At 41.2% G+C, this 22,077-nt stretch overlaps 1 protein-coding gene across 3 annotated transcripts in view; it reads left to right on the top strand.

The window, feature by feature from the left end:
* The first annotated feature begins 10,653 nt into the window (after window positions 1–10,653).
* The window catches only part of ELMO1 (engulfment and cell motility 1), a 301,131-nt gene continuing 289,707 nt past the window's right edge, over window positions 10,654–22,077 (top strand). For 2 of the 3 annotated variants that reach the window (XM_058832447.1, XM_058832448.1), the window contains exons 1-2: window positions 10,654–11,108; window positions 11,647–11,717. The gene's annotated coding sequence lies outside the window, so the exon portion shown is untranslated. Of the gene's footprint in view, window positions 11,109–11,314; window positions 11,559–11,646; window positions 11,718–22,077 lie in introns of those variants that run through there. The other variant, XM_058832449.1, reaches the window with a different exon arrangement.

Genomic DNA, 22,077 nt, shown 5'->3' with positions numbered 1-22,077 from the left:
TACTTTTGGTGGCACATAGACGATTCCATTCTCCAGAGGTCTTGCACTTCATTTATTTTTTTGGGAACATATTCTGTAAAACTATCACAGATGGGAAGGAGAAGAGAGAAGCAGAATTGGCAGCATTTTATGATATTTTACACTACCTCAAGACAGTAGGGGACTCTGGTTCATAAAGTCAATCAATATTTAAGGTTCTTCTCTCTGAATGTTCACAGTCAGAACAGAGGTTCTGGACATCCTGTTCCCCCATCTGTACACCAGTTCAAAATGAATCATCTGCACTAGTGGACAGTGAAGAGAGAAAGTGCTTCCACAAAACAGCTTTTTAAAGAAAACCTTTAAAATTAAAGCATAGCCATCTGTCATGGTAAAGCTTAGACACTTTTCACCTTCAAAGAGCTTTACAAGCATTGACTAATTAGTCCTTTCGACCTAAGAGGACACATTTTTTCCCCCAATTTAGATTGAGAAGGCAGCAGGGGCATCTTGTATCCTGGGGCAGGAATTTAGGCTCCCTGCAAGGCAGGAGAATTGCAATCCTTTTGTAGCAGTCAATGCTTTCAAGCAGGGGGGTGTAAAGTTAAGCATTTCTACCACCACTTAGGCACTTGTGACAAATTATGGGCTTGATTATTTTTTCCCCACAACTGTTGCACAATCAGATGATTCTATTGGCTTATAAATACTAAATGTCCTTGAGTAGGAGATGCAATTGTTCAGTCCTTTTACTGTTAAGCCATTAAGAAGGGTGTGAGTTAGACATTCACAGTAAAGAATCTGTTGATTTGTTAGTTCAACTGGAAAATATTTCCCATGCTCTAGATATTTTTGTGTTGATTTGAAACATATTTTATTTTTAATTACATTTAAATATATTTATTTATATAAATATATTTATATAAATATTTTCATTTTTAAGACTTTTTTGTGGTACCAAAATTACCTTCTGGTACCCCATTTTATTTTATTTCATACTGAATAAAATATTTAATTTTCTGCATTGTTTTAAAGACTAGGAATTTTTAGATAGCTTACGTCTTGAAGGATCACAAGCTTTGTTCTGTTTTGTCATTTAGAAGTGCCAGACTAAAAATTTTCTCTTTTTAAAAAAATAATGTTTTAACCCAAAGCATCCATCAAGCTTGATAGGAATACATGAAGAGTTTTTGTTGACTTAGAACCACACTTCAGCAGGTAGATCAGTCTCCTGTCTCTGACCTCAGGCTTGGAAACTGAACTTGCGACATTCACAGGGTGATGGTAACGCTCCAGATGAAAACCTTGGATTCAAACTCTGCTGGTTCAGGCCAGGGCATTTGAGGGACTGCAGCCTCCAGTCATCTGCCTTGCCCTTTGCCAGAGATTACAAGCTCCACAGCAAAGAAAATTTGCCACATAGCTACAGCAACTCATAAATAATTGTAAATACCCATTTGCAGTTTATCTTTAAACTCCAGGCTGTGGACCAAGGCTGCTCCTCCCTTGTGTGTACCAGTCTGACTGATCAAGCCCTACCTGACCCTTGTCCCCCTCTCCACCCCTATCACTGTCATCTGGGAAGGAAACCTGCCCCAAAGCCTAGTAAAGGATAGCCTTGCTTAGATCAGGTGACACAGGCAGGAAAGGAACATGGAAAAATGTTGAGAGGTCCAGAAAAATGTTAAGTAGAAAAGATGTAATGCAATGACCACAATGTATTAGCAATGAAAAATATGTATGAAGGCTCTAACTTCAAGGCCTTAACAAAGAAAGGAGGAAGAGCTTTGAGCTATTGAATAAAAGGAGGACAGAAAAGGGAAAAAACAACAGGAGGCATGAAAGATGTAAGTTCTTAGGAGAACCATATTAAAACATGAGGTAGTAAGAATAGTGAATCACCTTCATCAGTTTTTAACAGGACATGGTGACTACCATTTTCAGAGTTGCTCTAAATCAGTGTTGTCCAACAATTATGTGAATTGTACATAAGACTTAGAGCCTTTCCACTACTCTGAAGAATTATGTGCATTGAAGTGAGTTGTTTGGAAAATTGCCACCCAGTTTTTGTATATATTTATTCTAAATGGACATTATGTAGGATACTGTGCTATCTAAGGAATGTGTGTTTAAAGGTTAGGATGCTTTAAAAAGTTCTTTTTAAGCAGCTCTGAAGCGTCATGAATTTTTTTGGCAGGGACAGGCATTTTCAGCCATGAGCATTACACTCCTCAAGAAATATGCAAAATAAAATGTGACAGCAGGGCAAAATATTTTATAGGCAAAGTGACTTTCCGTAATAATGGAATAATAAATGCAGAAGGAACAAAGGCCAAGTGCGAATGCTGAAATGCATTCACAAGTGCATTTGTGCTGCTTCTGCTGCTGCTGGAGTGCCACTTGTTTGTGTGGGTTCATTCAGTGAAGCAGTTGGAGTTAATCACCTCATTAGAGGAGTGGGCATCCAGCACACCTTCGAGCAGTGAGTTTGTACTCTCCATCTATTGCTACTCTGCTGCCAGCAGCTGCTGTTGATCGATTAATATTATGAAGGAATTAGAATGGATGACAGACAGAACAGTCTGTTATTTCCAGCAAGAAAGTGAAAAATCTGTCGGAAGACTTGTGAGTAAATCCTAGGGAGGGTTTGCTAGTGCAGCCCTATTTGTCATACTGTGACCTGGGACAGGAGAATCTGAGCTTGATTGGGAGTGATTCATGCTGTGTCATTGCTGGAGACAGATGTTGCACTACTTCTGTGATTTTGTCTGTACCTGCTTGTTTTCCCTACATGTTAAACTCTGTATTTTGGGGAAAGGCTGGCATTTATCATGAGTTTGGGTAGTGCTTATCTTTCTTGCTTGTTGAAGTAATTTTTGCCTATCGAGCACAGCTGCTCCACAGAAAGAAAGGAACATTTTATAAGGGCATGTAGTGATAGAAAAAAAGGAAGGTTTAGGTTAGGTATTAGGAGGAAGTGCTGTACTGTGAGAGTGGTGAGGCACTGGAACAGGTTTGTGAGAAGCTGTGAATGCCCCATCCCTGGAAGTGCTCAAGGCAGGTTGGACAGGTGGAAACTGGTCTGGTGGAAAGTGTTCCTACCCATGGGGCACCCAAGGGCAGAATCTTTGAGGTCTCCTACAACCCGAACTGTTCTATGAGTTTATGATTCTATGAACTTGTCTTTAATATTAAAGATCTGTAATATTACGTGACATGGCTTAGTACTCTTCAAACCTCAACTGCACATCCAACACAGCTCCTAAATTGATGAAAAAGGGCCACTTTTATCAAATATTAATCTGTATAGAAGACAAGGTGATTAGAAAATGAGTGAATATTAAAGAAGGTTTTCAGCCTGTTGAAAGACAGCAGTCTTTCAGCAGTCCTTAAGTTTTGGGGATTTTCTTGTCTAAATTTTCTATAGTTTTTGTACTGGCCAGTAATGCTATTATCTACAAGGATAGCAGAGGGGTAAAGATGTAGAAATCTCAATTGAAATGCAGTGAATGTCTTTACAAAGCTAGGTTAGTTAATAATAACTGTGCTGCAGTTGTAACAGGAGACCCCAAATGAAATTGGAGTTGAAATATATTGGTTATCTACAAACACACAGAGAAAAAAATCTGTCTTGGAGAACTTAGAGCTTGAACTGACAAAGTTAGAAAGTAAATAAATAAGTAAACAGACAAACCCACAACAGTAGAACAAAAGGAAAGAAAATAAAGAGACGGGAGGAAATTAATTCTTAAAGTTCATACAGTTCACCCATAATTCTGTGGTGGATTAAGTGCTTACACTGGAGTCAAAACCCAGGAGTCCCCATTCCCTGGCTGGCCAGCTCTATCCTTTCAAGATGAGGGAATAAAACGAAGATTAAAATGACTATAAAAAATATTGATACTTAACTGTAGTTGAAACATGTAGGAGGCTTTATCATAAAATGCTGCAGACATTAGGAAAGTCACTGTGTGGTAGAGAAGAAAACGTGACATACAGCAAACAGCTCTGCTATGTCTTGGAAAGGTGACCAAAATTCCTCCAGTGCCTTCTCCAAGGACTTTGGATAAACAGTTGGAGTTACACAGAGCGGGAGGGCAAGCCCTGCCTGCAGCCACACAGCCAGCAGCTGGCCAGGGCTGGGAACATGCCTGGTTGCTTTCTTTTGTCAAGATGCACAACTGGATGTCGTGGTGTGCTCCCTAAGACGACTGATTGTCAGCATCCCATTCCCTAGGCCAAGCATTAAACACTTTTTTTCATCATTTGAAGATGAGCCAAAGCTGTTTCTACCTAAAGAGCTATTTCTCCTCATATTTGTGATGGAGGAATTAAGCCCTGGGAATGGAGGGTGAAAGCCACACTTACTGGGCTCTTTCTATTGAGTTTTCTCCTATGAAATTATAAAAAATACCATTTAGCTAGCAGCAGTGTCACAGCAAAATGCCTGGTCTGTTTTGAACTTTATTGGTTAGGACAAACATATGATAACCATTGGGCAGCTCCAATGCTTATTTTTTTCCACTGCAACAGAAGAAAAGCTCCCCTAAAGTTCAGAACTTGCTGAACTTCAACATAAAACTGGTTTTTTTTGTTATTCTTAAACATTTATAGCTCTTTGCAATTTTTTCTTCTTCACATGGAAGCAGATTGTGATTAAATCACTCCTAGATCTTGTTGCTTATGAACATGAGTGTTAAAAGCAAGTACTTCTGAATTCTTGCTGTTTGGGTACTACATACTGAACACATTGTCCTACAAAGTGTTTTTGTTATGTCTCTTTGCCCTAGTATTCACCTAAGCTTATTAGCTATGGAAAGTTTGACACATCTGAAGGACAGGATGCCATCTGGAGCAGCATGGGCATGTCATCTATGAAACCTTAGATTGGCTTTTGCATGTGGAATTGTTTGTTGTTGTTGTTGTTTAGAAGCTGTTCATTGTAGAATTGTACTGATTGTGTATTTTGTGTGTTCCAATTGAATGTTTAATTGTAATAAGCATTATCCTTATTTTTGTAGTCCCTTACTCATTTGTTTGTTGCTATTGATGCTGTGTTTGTAAGTTTAATAACCCCTTTTAAGTTTGTTACTTTCGAGGTTTTCAAAGCAAATCCCTTCATCAGCAGCATCTGACAAAGAATTTTAACCTGCCCCAGAAGACTTGTAACTTGACACCACGGCAATGGTGCGCACTAATGAGGAACTTTCCCTCCAAAACCTCAGTTGTCCCAACTACAGCAAACTGTTGGAGGAGAAGATGTTACCAGCACCAATCAACAACAGCTATAGGGGTGGGACTGCCAGCAACAAGCTGAGGGGACAGAGATTATAAAAGGACCTGTGAAGTTTGAAGTACTGCCCCTTAACTGTGGATTAGCTGCAGCTGAGGACCCGACACTGCAGACTTCGGTCTACATCTCTTTTAGAGACTTTTTTATATAAATTTGAGTGCAGATTAGCTGCATTCACTGCAGTGCCGCTGAGTTCTTGCTTTGGGACCAAAATGCCGGTTCGGCCAGAGGATTCCTCAATCCTCAGACCCGGGACTTTTTTTAATTTCTTTTCTTTTTTTCTCCCTCACCCATTATCCCTTCCTCCCCTTTGTTTTTTTCCCTTAATAAAAACCCTAGTTTATTTAAAACCCCAAAGTTGTGTCTTTTTCCTCACAGGCAGCAGGGCCAGGGAGGGGATTCTGCTCCTCAGCTCTGTTGAGACCCCACCTGGAGAGCTGCATCAGCTCTGGGGTCCCAGCACAGGAAGGACATAAAACTGCTGGAGCAAGTCCAGAGGCCACCAAGATGGTCAGAGGGATGGAGCATCTTGTACAGGAAAAGGCTGAGAGAATTGGAATTGTCCAACCTGGAAAAGAGAAGGCTTTATGGTGACATAATTGTGACTCTTAAATACTTAAAATGGACTTGTAAAAATGATGGAGAAGGACTTTTAAAAAGGGCATGCAATGAAGAGGCTTCAAACTGAAAGAGAGTAGGTTTAGATTATACACGGGGAGGAAATTCTTTGCTGTGAGGGTGGTGAGGCACTGGAACAGCTTACTCAGAGAAGGTGTAGATATTCCATCCCTGGAGCCCTGTTCAAGGCCAGGCTGGCTGAAGGTCTGAGCAATCTGGTCTGGTGGAAGGTGTCCCTGCCCATGGCAGGGGGATTAGAACTAGATATCTTTAAAGTCCCTTCCAACCCCAAAAAATCTATGAATCTACAATTCTAACTCATGAAGATGTTCTTAAAAGCAAACTAAAATACAGAAGAGCAGTAAGTGGCAGTAAAAAACAGTTTGCAGAGGCATGCCTTTCTTCATAGAAGTACCTTAGGTAAATGGTAATTCCTGATCTGTTCATTTTCTTGCTTTGCCATGCTTGGATTTCACAACTAGTGTGATGATTGTAAGTATTTTTATTACACAGTCTTGACTTCTAACAATTATCTTATTATAGATATATAACCAGATGAGATGGAAATAAGTCCATAAACAGACCAAAAATACTTTTTAGAATGCGACTTTGTAGGTTAATTAAAACCATTCTTTCATGAGATTTATTTATTTCTTCATGAAACTGTCTATTCTGCAAATGTTGTCACTTTCTTGACATATGTTAAATACAAATGAATAGACAAGAGCAGATTTTGAAAGTCTGAATAGGTACACTAAAACTGAGTCATATTATCCCTTTCATCATCTTGACCTTGTGCAATTGTCCTGCACCAAATGCATGTATGTATGTATATATGAATATAAAATTCATACATATAAAAAAAAACCCAGTAACTATAATTTGGGGACTCAAGCATGGATATCTGCAAGGATACTGCATTTTAGAACAATGTAGAAGCTTGAAGCCTCTGATACAGTCCATTTTTATTTATGTAATTTTTAATGAATTTTGGTCAGATCTTCATGACCTATTAAAAAATATTTACTAGTCTGTATATGCACAGTTCAGCTACTCAACTTTTTTCATGTTCACTCTTTAATCAGTTGCAGAATAATTTACCAGAGAGGAAGGTTCATCACAGCACTGTCACCAGTAGAAGGAATGGCCCAATAAGCATGGTTTTCATATTTTATTCGTAGGGCTTAATTCACCCCTCACAGAAATGAACATATGCATAGATAAAATAATCTCATTCAAACACAATACACAGTTAGTATTGTTAAAATACAGGGAAATTTATCTGCATTCTAAAAAGTAAAAATGTAATAATGTTTCTTTATCTTGTTTCTATATCACAGGCAGCATTGTGGTATGCTTTAATGGTTAGGAACAAGGTTCTGTAGGTAATTGCTTATGCACCATTAAAATACTGATATTCATAAAGCCTATATGCACACTAAAATCCAACCATCTTTCCTATTGGATGAAATAAAGGCAACCTTGGAAAATTTTTGTATCAGGAAAGTTTTGGCTAGAAGTACTATAACAAAACTTCTTCAAAAATTGTCAGGAACTCTTTTATCTCAGGATCTAAGGTGTTCACTGTAAAAAGTGCCTAATGGCTTTGATAATTTCTACATTTGGGGTCAGTCAAGGGGAGATTTCAACAGGCCAGGTTTCTACAGGTGATTAGCACCTACTGGACTACCCTGAAATATCTTTGTTTTCAGCAGAGCCATGCAGTAGTTCTTAAAATAAAATTATTTTATCTATCTATCTATCTATCTATCTATCTATCTATCTGTCTGTCTGTCTGTCTGTCTGTCTGTCTGTCTGTATATCTGTCGGTCTATCCATCTATTATGTCTCTTTAAGGTTGTAGTTGAAATAGGCACACAAAATGCTTAATTCTTGGTGTTTTCTGTTCCTGCGCTCCCTCTTCTGGCTTTCTAGAATTATCTAGCAAACATCTTCTGCCCATATCTTATGATCCACTCTGATTCTGGCTGTAAATGCACCAATTGTAAAGTTAAGGTGCCCTTTCATAGCAGACATCAAAAAAGGAACTACTGGTAAATAAATCAGGAAATTACCATAGCAGCCAAGTGCTTTCTGTAGATGTCTGTCCTGAGTAGAGGTTCCCTGGACTTTTGGAGACCAAAAGTAATCGCAATCTTGGTGCAATGATTGTCATACTCTGGATATTAGATAGGAATAGGAAAAAAGAGAAGGTTTCATTGGAGTACACTCTCTGGTTTTCTAGCTTGTTTTCTTGAACTGTGCAGTAGAATTTTGTACTGATTTTTTTCCCTGAAACTAGTAGAAATTTTTTTTCACAAGTTTTCTTCTAAACTGTGTTACAATAGCTCTGGTAAATTAACATTCTCCTGCACTGTTCAAAATCCAACTATTACGGTAATATTCAGCTGAAATCAATTGTAATGATTTTCATTGCTGAGTGTGAGAGAAAATTGAAATATAGAGAATGAAATTTTGCATTTTAAATATTGTTCACTCTTGATATTTTTCCTAAAACCACATATCTGTATGTTTACCTCCCTTGTGACCATACTGGAAAAATTGCCTGAGTGAATATTGGGAAATGAAATAAACAACACTTTCTTGCACATCTTATGTTATATTTACTGTGCCCTTTCCTAAGCTGTAAACACTGTTTTCCATGTGAAGTACCATATGCATGTAACAAATGCAGGGGAAAAGTCTCAGGATGATGAAAACTGTTCAAATGCTAACTGAATCACCATTTACTTGCTGTGGCTATTATCCCTCTCTCAATAAACTTTGTATATCTGTAAAAAACTCTTGAGATTATTTGATCAGTATTTTCATTGTATTTTATAAGAAATATATTACATATGGACCTCATGTTTTCAGTGTTGGAGTTCTACCTTAATAAAGCAACGTGAAAATATACTTCAAAATGTATATTTAACACGGGTACCAGCATATCTATTTCAGTATGCAAAGTCCAGCCTCTCCATGAATTTCAGTGCTCAAGGAGGTTCTAAAACCCAATGGTTTTAGACAAATATTCCTTGGCTGAAGGGAATTCCTGCCACAGAGAAGTTTCAGGATGCAGAATGGTGATGTTTCCTGCCCCAGCTCTCCCAGTGCTCCTTGCTGTCACCCATGCCACACACTTGCCTGAAAGCTGCCAGAGGAGTGGGGACCAGGCAGGCAGTTTCTACATGCATAAAAATGAGCTTCCATGGTTTTGGGGTCTACCCTTAGCCCCTGTCATTTAGTGGAATATCTTCTCTAGTCCTATAAATACAGTCATCTGTGACTCAGGTGAGTCATGCCATTTATTGCCTCACACCGGCGTATTTGCTCAGATCTAACACAAAATGTTTGCTTAGATCTGGTGTATTGCTGTCATGGTGCATTACAGTCTAAGGAGAGAATGAAGTCCCATTCCTCTTCTGGAAAGCCCACAGCAATTCTGCTGTGTATAAAATCCCAGTAAGCGGCTGTGGGACTTTCAGAGCAATGAGCCTCTTAAATGTCAGCTGATGCATAACAGCGTTATTGTGGTTTGAGGACTTGGGTGTTGCAGGAGAGTGGTTTTATGGGAAATCACTGGGAATTATTACCGTGCATAAAGATCCTCTTGTACATAATTATATGCAAGATTAGAATCAGTAATTCTGCAGGTTTTAGTCTTCATGTATGATGGGATAGTGTGCAATAAGTAAGTTTTGTTGTACCACACAATAAAAGTTGCTGTACCACAGCCAGGTTTCATGGCTATCAGGCCTTATCAAAGTGAAATGTACAGTACTTCGGGGAAATAAAAAAAATAAAAATAAAACAAACACCACCCTCGCTATCTGATATTAGAAGATATAATTTGATGGTTTGCAGGGTCGCATATCCTGTGTAGTTCACACAGTAACTGTGGGTTAAGGCATTAAAGAAAAATGAAACAAAGCTTATCGATCACTTTTATTCCAGGGAGACGGAGAACAAAATCAGAGCTCTGATATTTGACTTTTCCAGCGAGCAAAAGCCACGAGCTGGGCACTGGTCTCTCCCGGGAGCTAGCGGGCGGCGGGGATGCTGGAGCTCCGGGGCCTGGGCAGCAGCCGGTACCCAGCCGGGCAGGGGTGCGGAGCGGGGCTGCGGCCGCCCCCTCCCGGCGGGGCCCCGGCCCGGAGCGGCCCGCCTGCGCTGGGCTGAGCTCCCCCGGAGGTTCTCTCGCTTCGGGGGCGAACAGACGTGCGCCGCAGCGTGCCCGCTGCAGGGCTGCTCAGCGGCGGCGGCTCTCTGGGAACAGAAGCGGCATCAAAACATAAATAGCTATTCCGAAGGCAAGGAGGTAGTCCCAGATCCCTCCTTTAGGAGCTGCAGGAGGAGGGACGCCAGCCGCACCCCCGCGCGGGGGAAGCGGAGCGGCAGCGGGTGGAGGCGGGAGCGGGTGTCGCTCCCCGCCCGCAGGTGCTGCCGAGCCGCGGGACCCCTCGGCGGCGGCCGGCCCGGGGCTGCACATCGCGGCCCGGCCAGCAGGAGGAAGGAAGAGGAAGTGAGAGCGGCGAGTGCCTGTGTTAGCCCCGGGATGGGATAGCGCCGGGGGCAGCCCAGCGCAGCGCACCGAGGCGGCGGAGCGGAGCGGAGCGCGGCTCCCGCGGCGGGGGCGGCCCCGCTCTGCGCCGGGCCGGGGGCGCTGCCCACGCCGGAGGTAGGAGAGCCTCGGTCCGGCGCGGGGACCCGGCGTGCGGGGGAGCGCGGAGAGGCACGGAGGGCAGCCGGGGAGGAGGAACGGGACGGGGCAGGCGGCCGGCGAGCCCCGCACCTGCCCGGGCGAGCGCCGCAGCCGCTCCCCGCGGCGGGAGGTGCGGGGCGGGGGGCGGCCGCCGTCGCTGCGAGAAAGAGGAAGCGCAGCGCTGTGCTTGTCAGTGCGGCGGGGCCTCGGACGGCGGCTGCCGGCGGGGGGGCGGCCCGGCCCGGCCCGACCCGCCTCGCCTCGCACAGCGGCTCCTCCCGCCGCCCTGCCCTCTCCGCCGGCCCCCGGCCGCTGCTGCCACAGCCGCCCGGTTCTCCCCGCCGCGACTTCGCCGGCGCCTCCTCCTCCTCCGCCACCGCCTCCTCCCGCTCCGTCCCCGCCTCAGCCCCCTCCCGTGCCCCGGGCAGCCCTGCCCGCCACCAGCTGCTCCCGGTGGCCGGAGGCCGCTGACGAGGGGCGCGGACGGGAGCCGCACACCTCCGGGCGCGGGGGGTGAGTGGTGCGGGGCCTCGGCCGGCACGGAGGGACCGGCGCGGCGCTGAGCGGGGGCGGGGGGCGGCCGGCGGGGCAGCGGCCGCGGCCGGACCCGCGGGGGTTAATGCGAGGGGTCGGGCCCGGGCGGAGACTGCGGCCGCAGCAAGTGTCCGCACCGCCGCGGGCGCCGCTCGGGAGGAGAAGCCTCAACTTTGAAGCAAGTGCATCCCCGCAGGCAACCAGCTCCGAGCTCGGCGTTGGTACCCAGCCGCCGCCTCCGAGGGCATGCCTCCCCCTCGACCCGGCATCCGAGAGCTTCTTAGGGGGTGGGAGGGAGTGCGTGTGCTCCTTTTCCTAAGTTTATGCTCACACAAGTGATCAAACCGCTGATGAATTTCAGATGAAGTGATTGTTCTGAAATGTGGGTGGTGATTATGCAAAGCCACAGTGTGCAGCCTTGTAAAGCAAGTGGGTACTGGGTCTAAAAAGTTACGTTTGTGAAGTTTTTTGGCTCAAAGCCTTTGCAAAGTTTATTTTGAATATCTTTTCCTTGCAGAACTAATACAACTGTTCAGCTCTCCCCCGAGAATGGTGTAAAGTAAATATAGGAGTTCCTGAAAAATAACAGTGAGTACATTTCAAATCAGCAACGTTTCGTTGTTAACTTTATAAGAATATCTCTTAACCTGCCAAGGCTCAAAATGTGTAACAAACACAGAGAGAATGCCAATGATAATAACAGTGCAGGAAATGTACCGTGCGTTAATTGCTTTAGTATAAACATGGTTGTCTATGAGCTCCGTTTCATGATACTGCAGTTATGGTGCAATTTCAGCAAGGGATGTTTTGAAGTGTATTCATTAGCAAATGGCTTTTCTTTTGCTTTTATCCCTCAGCTGACTGATTGCCCTTGGTTAAAACATTTGTCTTTTGGGGAGAGAGGGAAACCGAGTAACAACTGTGCTGAGTTCTGTATCTGTGACTGGGAATGATGTTTCCTACTCTTTCTCCTTGTCTGTTTCTCCTCCTTTCCCCCAAATGCACACACACATGCATGCCATCTCATCTTCAGTTACATAATCTTGTAGACATTTATGGATCATTCATTGTTCGCATTAGTTCCATTCTTTCCATGTCATTCCTGCTTGATTGAGTGGCTTAGGCAGAATATTGCAGAGGAAAGAAAATACATTGAAATTTACATAAAGTTCTTCCAGTTTCAACTGCAAGTTTGCTGCTTTCTTTGAAGGTTTTCTTTCCCCGAATCCCACTTTTTTCTGTGTGAGTAGGTGCTAGGGATCTAATCTGATGACCGGTAACTAGATAAAGAGGAGGAACAGCAGCAGTGACAGCTTGCGGTAAAAGTCCCTCTTGTGTACTGTTAGCAAAATATCCATTAACACACGTCATAAAGCTGTTAAAAGTACTGCAGCAGCTTTTAAAACTCACCAGTCAGAGAAAAGAAAGATTAACGCGGTTAAAACAGGAACATGATGTGAAATAGGTATTAGTAAAAGATACTGTCAGTGCAGTCTGTGGATCTGAATGTGTGAATTGGCTCGTCTAGAGGCAAACCTGAATCACAATTTATTCATACTGGAAAGGTTGCATAGGGGTAGTTGACTTTCTTTTCTCTCTCACTGAAATCTCTTTGAAACTCGCTGTGTGCTACAATTCACCTGCCTGCTCTGTAGTTTGCAACTTTGCTTTGAGTATCATTGCCTGAGGATTTGTTCTAATGAACAATTTGCTGATGGGGAGGGGCGGTAGAGGAAAGAGAACTGGTTTCTAGACTTACCATTTTGATATTTTTTTCTTATATTCTCCATATGCCAGGAAAAAACTTACTAGGCGCAGAGTTCAGGCAGATTTTGCTGAGAGGAGAGGAAAAACTCTTACCTGCTTACTCTGTAGCAGTCTAGTTAACCAAAAGTATCTGCAGTTCTGCAGTTGTCATTATGTAACCTGACCATTGGTGTTCTTAACAGCAAGCACTTCTGTATTCTTGCCGTTTGGGTGCAACATATCGTGCTGTCCTCCAAAGTTATTTTTTAATGCCCTTTTACCCTGGATCTCATCAAACAAAGCTTATTATGGTAGGTAGAAGTGTAACTGTTGCTGAAACACTGCTGTGTGCATTGAACTTCCTGACAGCAATGCTGTGAGGTAGTGAATTGCAGATCAAGAGTAACGTGGTGCTCCACCCTTCCTTCCGCTCTTTGTTTTTTTCTACCTAGTAGAAATCGCTTTGATTTTAAGGTTTAGGCTCACAGACATGTGTTCACACAGTGTCCAGCCTACAAAGTGGTGTTGGAATATGATCTCATGTTTTCCATGTTGATACAGAGGGAGCAGAGCTCCTAAGATCACACATAGGACTTGTTGCTTTCTTCTTTTGATATTCTAGGTGGCTTCAGTATGTGATGGGCTGAGTGGCTAATGCATATAGATTTACGTGTAACTAGGAAAAGGTTTTCCCAGATCTCTGAAGCACATCTGCATACTAACATGCAGTACCCTCCTGTTCCAATAACAAGCTTTGTTGTTGTTGTTGTTTGGTTTGTTTTGATATATTGCCAGCCACAATGTTTCTAATTCTGTAATTCTCAAATAAGGATTTGCTGGGGACTTAGATGAGGCCATCAAGTACAATTTTCCTCTTGAGCCGAGGTTTTGCTGTCACTTGATAGTCAGTTTCCTTGAAATAAACAATCTCTTTAAAATTTACGAGCTCTCTTTGTCATGCTGTGCTGTGAATGTACAGCATGTCCTTGTATTAAAAGAACTCTCCACATTGTAGAAAGTGATAGGATTTTGGGAACCCTGGGAGCTAGAAAACATCACGTACCCTTGAATCAAGCAAAAGTGTAGTTGTGTCTTTTGGTCTATTTCTCTGCACAGTTACACGTGGGTCTAGTAGACTTTCTCCTCTGCTGTATCTCTGTACTGTCTGGAATGTACAAATTGAGTGAGAATGGGTTGGCCACATTTGACTCCCCATTCATTCATCATTTTATTAAAAAAAATCATAAAATGAAAAAGCCTTTACAGTTACAGTTATTTTTGTTGTTGTTTGAACCCTTGATATAAGACTACTGTTCAGCAAGGTATGTGCTGTATCTTTAAAAGATTTTCCTGCTTTGAGTGAGGTTTTTTTTAAAAAAAAAGTTTCTTGTATTCGTGGCAAGAGGAATGTGCCAAGTACACGTTGTTAAACTTGTGTCAATTTAACAGAGCAACTGTTTAAAGGATTTAGAATAATTTTTCTTCTACTCAAGTCAGTCACCCATTTTTTTCCCTTTTTTTTTTCTCCTCTCTCTTCCAATATAACACTGGAAAAGGAAAGAGAAACTAAAAGCAATTGGCAGAAGTCAGAATGTTGGCAAGCATTTGATAGTACTGATCTAAGAGGTGATATTATATATGTGACACGTAAATAACTGCATGCATATGGTTTTAGAAAGATTAATGGAAGAAGAGCCACAGACTTGCAGATCTGTCCTTCACTCAGCATTTTTGCATCAAGCTGTTTGCAAGAATTTGGTTTTGTGGTGTGATCTTTCATTATTGCAAGTGTGAGACACAAAAGAGAGATTGAAGATAATGTCATAACCTTCCTGCTAGCTTCCTCTGTTTTCTGATCACTGTTAACGTGGAAGAGGAATATTAATGAGAAGTCTATGCTCCAGGGGATAGCTAGCATGCTTCCTCTTCTCTCCATTTCAAATCTGACCAAGGAAAAACTTCTGTGTTCTGGGCAGACACTTAGTGGCTGGTGCTGCATGTGTGGTGCCCATCAGTAAGTAAGGGACTGATTTCTCAAGCTGCTGAGCAGATGGCTTTGTAAAGCACATGCCTGCACTCAAGAGCAAGGTGAACAAGGATTCACGTGGTGCTTGTTTGCAAACCCTTGAAAGTGCATTGATTTATTTTTCCTAATGGCAGGTTTCCAGTGTGAGTATTTGATTTGTCTACAGTAGGCTTGTTGTCAATGGCTGGTAGGAGAGGAAAATTAATTGCAAGAAGTTAGTGGGAAAGGTGTTTTTTTTTTTGTTCAGCACTAAATCACACTATGATGAAGACTTGTAGGTATTGCTGGTAAGGATCCCCTTCAGAAAAGTGTTTTAGTTTATGTACAAATGAGCTCATTTTGGTGCATTTCTAGGGAGTAGGCTATGGAGCTTTTTAGAAAGCCATGTATCCTACCTGGAGATGTAATGCAAATATGATAAAGGACCTATTCTTACCACCTTTGAGGATGTAAGTCTTCTTACTACTGTTTCTGCTGTGTTTCATTTGCAGTCAAGTAGCACTGCAAAAAAACTCCACAGAAACTAGCACTAGCAGCAGGGAGGGAGTGGGAGCTACGAGTCAATGCTTAGGGGAAAATTTCCCCTTTCAGATGGAATGAAATTGATTTAAAATGTTTGTGAAACATCATCTTCAGTAAAGAGGCTGGGGATGCGGGAGGGGGGGAGGTGTGATAGCATGGAAAATAATAAACTATTCCCAAACAGGTTTATTACAAAACTATATCTCTATCCTGTGTGCATTTTCTCTTTTGCTTCTGCTGTTCTTTGCATTTTAATTCCTTTGAGTTAAACTCTCCTCATAACTTCTTCCTTCGTTTTTACCACTTGTACTTTGGTGCCTCATTCTTTGGTATTTATCTATCCCAGCTCTCATGATTTCAAGGTCTTTGCCCAGTCCTTAAATTGTGTATCCTGGGAATCCTTAGGTTATTATTCACATAAATAATTCTATTTAAGATTTCCAAGAAAAGCTGTGGCCTGAAGTGTGTATCATCTCCCATGTTTTTCTCATCTCTAGCTCAAAGGGTTTATTGTACATTCCTAATTTATGGTTGGCATATGAAATATAAATCTGTCTCTGAAGTACTGTGTCATCAGGGACGGGGTAATTTCTTCATCAGCTACATGGATGCACACATAATAACCTGGCTCTTTTTCTTTTTGAGCTTGCTTCAACTGCAAGGGAGGATGGGTCACTGCTTCTAAGGGAACTTCAGATTCTGGAGGTGTGTTGGCATTAAACTCCCATTCTTTAATACAGCAGAGGAAGCTTGCTTGAAGGTTATCTAATTTGCCAGAGATTTTTTGGAAATCAGAGAGTGTGCATGAACCTGGACAGAATGCTCTGTGTGGACCTTTTTTTTCCTTAATGAAAATGTATGAACCTGACAACCCATATCAAATACATCCAACATTTTGAAGTTATACAAAGGGAGGGATATGCAGGGTTTGACAACAGGCTCAAATAATGCTGTCAGCACTTCAACCTACCTCTTTCAGCTGAGATTTTTTTGTGTGTTGTCTGGGATTAGATGACTGGTGCTGTTCGGAGGTGGTTTATGTCTAGCTCATTGTCAGACTCCTAGTAAAAATGGGAAGAGTCAGGTCTCCTGATGTAGTCTGTTGGAAACTTCCAGAAAATTCAGTACGTAGCTTTCCTTTCCTGTGACCATGTGCATGCTGTAAGTACTTTGTGCATTTGTTTGTGGACTTGAAACACATATCCTTCTGATGACTTGGTCTTTTACATAGTAATAGGAGTTACATAACTGTTGGGGAAATAGAAGAGTGGTTTTTATTTTTTAAACGTAGTTGAAACAATTTTTCCTATGTTCTGGAGCAATGGAAAGAGTTTAGCAAAACCAATATGTCAATAAAATCCTACAAAATGTGGTTGTTTTAACACTTTCTTCCATAGATACAATTTGTTTTAATTAACTATTCATATATTCTCAGTACGTGCATGCGTTCTGCTGCTTGAATTTGTGGCTGAAGCGAAACTATTGCTTGTCTATTTTTCATTCTCTTCAGCCAACCTACATTTATCATATAGTCCAGCAGAAGTCTGAGGGATACTTGGGTTTTGGCAAAGATACCTCATATGAGCAGTTCAGGCTTTCTACCTGCCTAGGCTGGCAATTTGCAGTATTCTTCATTGAATCTTGTTGATGTGAACGTAGCAGGGGTGATTCTTTAAATTGCTGCTTCATATTTTAGGACAGGCAGTAATCTACTAAGGTTGGATGATGAAGAATTTATAACTATTCATATACCCTCTGGCCAAACAATAAATTTGATTTGCGCATTTTTTTCTCTAATAAGAAGAAGAGAAAAATTTCTATGACACAGGTTGATATAATACAATTTTTACTTGTGGTGCCAGTGAATGTACTTGTTACATAGCAGTGCAGTCTTTTCCATTGCTTTGCTTTCTGGTACAATTGCCACATTAATTTTCATAGCAACAGTTGTGGCTTCAGCTGGAAATTGAAACCTAATAAATGTTGGCTCAGCACATGGACTTTTTGACAAACGTTTTTAGTAACACTGAGCCAAACCAAGTGAAAAAAAAAATCCTAAGCATAAGTACTTGTATTTGGATTCTGGAAAGATATCTGGTATACCCTTTGGTCACTAGGCTGTTAAAATGTTGGAGTATTGGTGTTTGTCTCTTCATCTTTTTTTTTTTTTTTTTTCTCCCCCTCCCAAGTTTTCTTTTTTTTTTCTCCTCCCTTCAAGCACCAGCAGACTCATCTGTTGAAACTCTACCCCCTGTGGTTCAAGTACATTCCTCCTATCAACCTTTTCACCCCACCTCCCACTGTCCCTCTTCACACATGCGCTGAAATCTCTTCTGCTCACCAAACTTGCAAAATTCAGGCCTAGATGTGGGGTCTGATTTTATGTCGGTCTAAAATCTCTTCTATAGGCATGCATAACTTCTCTTTTTGCGCTTAATCTTCTTTTTCTTAAAAAAAAAAAAAAAAAAATGGGTAGAAAATCTGAAGGACAAGTCAGAAGTTCCACTGGAGACCAAAAGAACATTTGGTGTGGTGGTTGCAGCTACTCAGGAAAAGGGAGAAAGGGGAAGAAAAAGGAGCTAGTCAACCAAAACAAAATGACAATGTCCTTTTCATTTTGGACCACTTAATACAATTTTAACCGTATTTGTGGCACATAAAGGTTTGACAGCTAGTGCCAGCTCCAGAAAATGAGAGAAAGAGCATTAAAAAAAATCATTCAGACCTTGAAAAAAAAGTGTTGGTTTTTTTTTTTTTTTTAAATTTTTTTAATTGTAACTAATGTTAGAAGTAGGCCAGTTCATGTGGTCTTTTTTTTTTTTTTTAAAAAAAAGACTGATTTTCATACTTTGGAGCTAAAAATTGAAACTTTTGTATAAGTGCAAACATGGAAAACAATTTTGAAAGAGGAAGATCATCTTACTGCCTTGTGTTGCTCTGAGCCTTTCTCTGTCCTGGCTTTTTTCTCTGACATATTTGGACAAACTGTGGAAACTTGGGCATCTGTTCTGCCCTCTGTATGAAATGGTGATTTCAGTCTGTATTTCTTGGATTAGCCTTAAGATGTAACCATGTACAGCATCTTTCATAAACTTTTTTAATATCCAATAGTGTGGCCTTCTATTTCTTGACCTGCTAAAAATAGCCAATTTTTTCCTTCAGCTACCTTAGGAATTTAGCTTGTTGGAAGAGTGTCTGGGTGTGTGTTGTGGTAACAAGAGTTGGTCGTGTCATGCTGTGTTGGGAAAGTAGAGGTTGCAAAGACTTCATCCCCTGCAGCTGTAAGTAAATCAAATGACACATTATGATAAAGGAGAAATGTCTTCTGAGAGAGAAGGGAAAAAAATAATCTGCATAATTTTAAATCCAAGTTGGAATTTGAGTTCTGTTTTGAAACAAATACATAAATAAAATGGTCTTAGGCTGTTTACACTGGGATTTTAAATTGGTCTCCCAGCTCATAGGCCAGAAAGATCAAGCTGTCCACGATTCAGTGGTATGTGGATTGAAATTAAGCCAGTAAGTTTTAAGATTTTTTTTTGTCTATGCTCCAAATTGCTTAAATTTTGTAAAATTATTAATTTCACTCTAGAGATGGAGAGGTTTTAAGCTTTGAATTAATTCTGTATAATTAATATATGAAGGTTGAAAAACCCAACTGTACTGGCCTATAGGCTACGTTTTCTAATTAAAGGAATGATGGCATAAAGGAAAAAGCAGTTGGACTTCCCTCTTCTAAGCCAGTACATAGAGAGCCACCAAACTAGACTAGAAAATCAAACTTAAGTCAACCCATAGGTCCTTTGTGTCCAACTAATTGTTTTTGCTGTGTTCATTGGTCTTCATAAGCTTGGCTAAGGGGATAAGCCTTGCTTTCCTGTCTTGAGGCTTTTTTCTCTTGATCTATTGAAATTCAGAATTGAGGGCCCCCTTTAGAGAATGTCCTGTGGGTAGCTGTCTCATCTGTAACAAAGAAGCCCCAGCTCTGGATGTGGATTGAACAGAGAGGTAGCCTCTCCGGCTAGCAATTTGGAGTCATTTAGGAGAACCAGTAGCTTTAATTTAATTTGGAAATGGTAAGCCTGAGTCAGCACAGTTTTCATACCGCTGTCTTGCTTTTGAATTCAGACAAACCTGGGAAGGACCAGTGTTTTCTGGCACAGGTTGTTTACGAGATATGTACTTCAGTGGAATGACATTGTGCAGCTGTGTAGTTCTAAAGTGATGGAAGAGATGCTGTAAATCCCTGGTTTGACACTGGAAGAATGTAGTTTTGGTCTTTGCATCATTTGAAGACTGGTGGCCTGAGTGAGTGCATCCTCAGGATGGCTGTCCTCCAATGTTTCAATGCTAGCAGTGTTCCAACAGGAAGGATGGAGAGGGGAATTCAGGTGTGCCACACAGTGTAGATCCTGCTAAGAAGTGTGTAAAACCAGTTGACAGGGCTCATAAAATGTTTTCTGCATCTTCTAGCTTCTTCATCCCAGTCTGTTTCCAGCAGCCTCCTCCATGTCAAGATAGACAAGTGTTAGTTATGGATGTGTAATTACAGCTATGCACGTAATTAGCTGCATTATCAGTAGTAGCCAAGGGGAAAGAGGGTTGAGGGCTTTCAGTATGGTGGTCCATGTGTGCTGTCCATTCATATGCACACTACATGGGACAAGAAGCATGACTTAGAGAAACCTTGGAGAGAAAAAAAATCTTTGTTAGAAATTAATCTGGGTCACAGAACAGCTTGAGTTAGAAGGGAACTTTAAAGATCATCTAGTCTGAACTCCAGGACCTATTGTTTTCTTAAAAGTAGTACCACTGGAAAAAGGAGTTAATCAGTAAAATGCTAGCTTGTGAGAGCTGCAGCAAGATCTCTTAATTTACTGAATGAGGAAGATAAGTCTGGTCAGTGTGGTCACTTGATCTTGACTTGTTTTGTGGGAGAAGTTGCAAATGGGAGCAAGGCAAGGTTGTGTTCTGTATTGATAAAGATCACCTGAAGTGGTTGGGAAACTTGCAGGTTGTTTTGAGCATCTTTACAACATTGATTTAAAAATACAAGGGTAAGCAGTAGGCCGAATGTAGACACAGAAATACATTTGCAAGCTATTTTCTGAATAAAAGCTGGGAATTGCCTTCCCTAGGAACAGCATGGACAGTATGTGCCAGATTGTAATATGAAATTCCTGCTGCAATTGTAGTGCTTTGGTGAGATGATTTAGCCAAACAAAGCACAAAAGATCTGCAATCAATTTTTTTCAGATACACACAGAACTGAACTGCTCTGTCTATTGAACTATACAGTGGAATTCCCACCAGACACTGTGAAAAGCTCAGGGCAGCTCCAGTTTGGTTTGACTGTCCAGTATTTGTATTGAATAAACCTACATATCAACTGTAGGTAGAAATTCACAAACTCTCTTGATATATGCTAAAGGCAAAAAAAGTGTTTAAGAAGTGTTAAGTTCAGTTTGAGAAGTCTGCTATTGCTTTCATTTTTTACTCTGATGATAGCACAAAGCCTAGTGAACATGAAGTCAAAGAAAAAGAAACATTTTAAAAGACACTTTTTCAATGGAAATGAACACAGGTGGTTTTAAAATATTACTGGTCAACTGACATGAGCTCTTAATGGAGTGTACGTAAAGACTCTCTGGAAATACCTAGATTTCATGAGTGAAGGACCATCTCTCTTTTCTCTCTGAATTAGAGCAGATTGTTTTGTAATAAAGGTTGTCCATAGATAAAAGACCATGGAGTAGCAATATGATTCAGTGGAAAAATACTAATCTTTGGCATTCACAATAATTTTCTGTTTTGTGCTCATACTGATTTCATGCTGGGATATCTACACATAGAACCTGAAAAATAACTCCGAATGTTTGGAGTTTTTATGTGTGTTTGGTTTGGGGTTTGTTTGTTTGCTTTGTTTATTTCAAAAGAAAAACTTTATCTGTAGTTTTTGCTATCTTAATGGAGAAAGCTGTGCAGGCTTTATCTTGGTCTTGTACAATAAAAGCTGGTAATAACTTGCCATAATACTTCCACTAAAAATATTAACCAAATACTTTTGACCAGCTGGCATAACTCAGTTTCTCTTGCTAAAATAAAGTCACTCCATACAGTGGTGCTAAACCTCTAGAATTTGGTCTTTAGAAGAAAGAATTATCTCAGTTACACACAGCTGTAAATGTTCCTTCTTCAGTGGTGAGCAGTGTGTAACATCTTTGTGCAGAGAATTAGTCCACAGAGTCACAGCCAGCACTTAAAATCTTGAATGAAAAAAATGATGTCAAAGAGAGGAAGGCATTTTCCTTGAATTGTGTGAGAAATTGATGCAGACTTAAAAAAGAGTTACTTTTTCCTTTCTAAGGTCTAAAACTGGTCTTCAGGTACTTCTGGTCCCACTGAGGAACTCAGGAAAACCGTGAAAGCTGAGTGTAATACATGTGATAATTGCAAAGGCTTTTGCTATTGGCAGAACAATCTGGGTACCTCAAGGGAAGAAGTTACCTGCTTCTTTCCCACTGGTATGCTACAAAAGCAGAGGAAGTATTTAGGAAGAGAAGGAGCTTCTCTCATTTTGTGTTTTTAGAGCAACTTTGTCCTAGGAGCAGCAGTTTCCCTGTTGTTATCCTTGCAGGCAAAAAGATGATTGGG

The sequence above is a fragment of the Poecile atricapillus genome, chromosome 2 (genome assembly GCF_030490865.1).
Source record: "Poecile atricapillus isolate bPoeAtr1 chromosome 2, bPoeAtr1.hap1, whole genome shotgun sequence".
Taxonomy (NCBI): domain Eukaryota; kingdom Metazoa; phylum Chordata; class Aves; order Passeriformes; family Paridae; genus Poecile; species Poecile atricapillus.
Note: the sequence above shows the minus strand (reverse complement) of the source record. Positions and strands in the feature narration are given on the sequence as shown.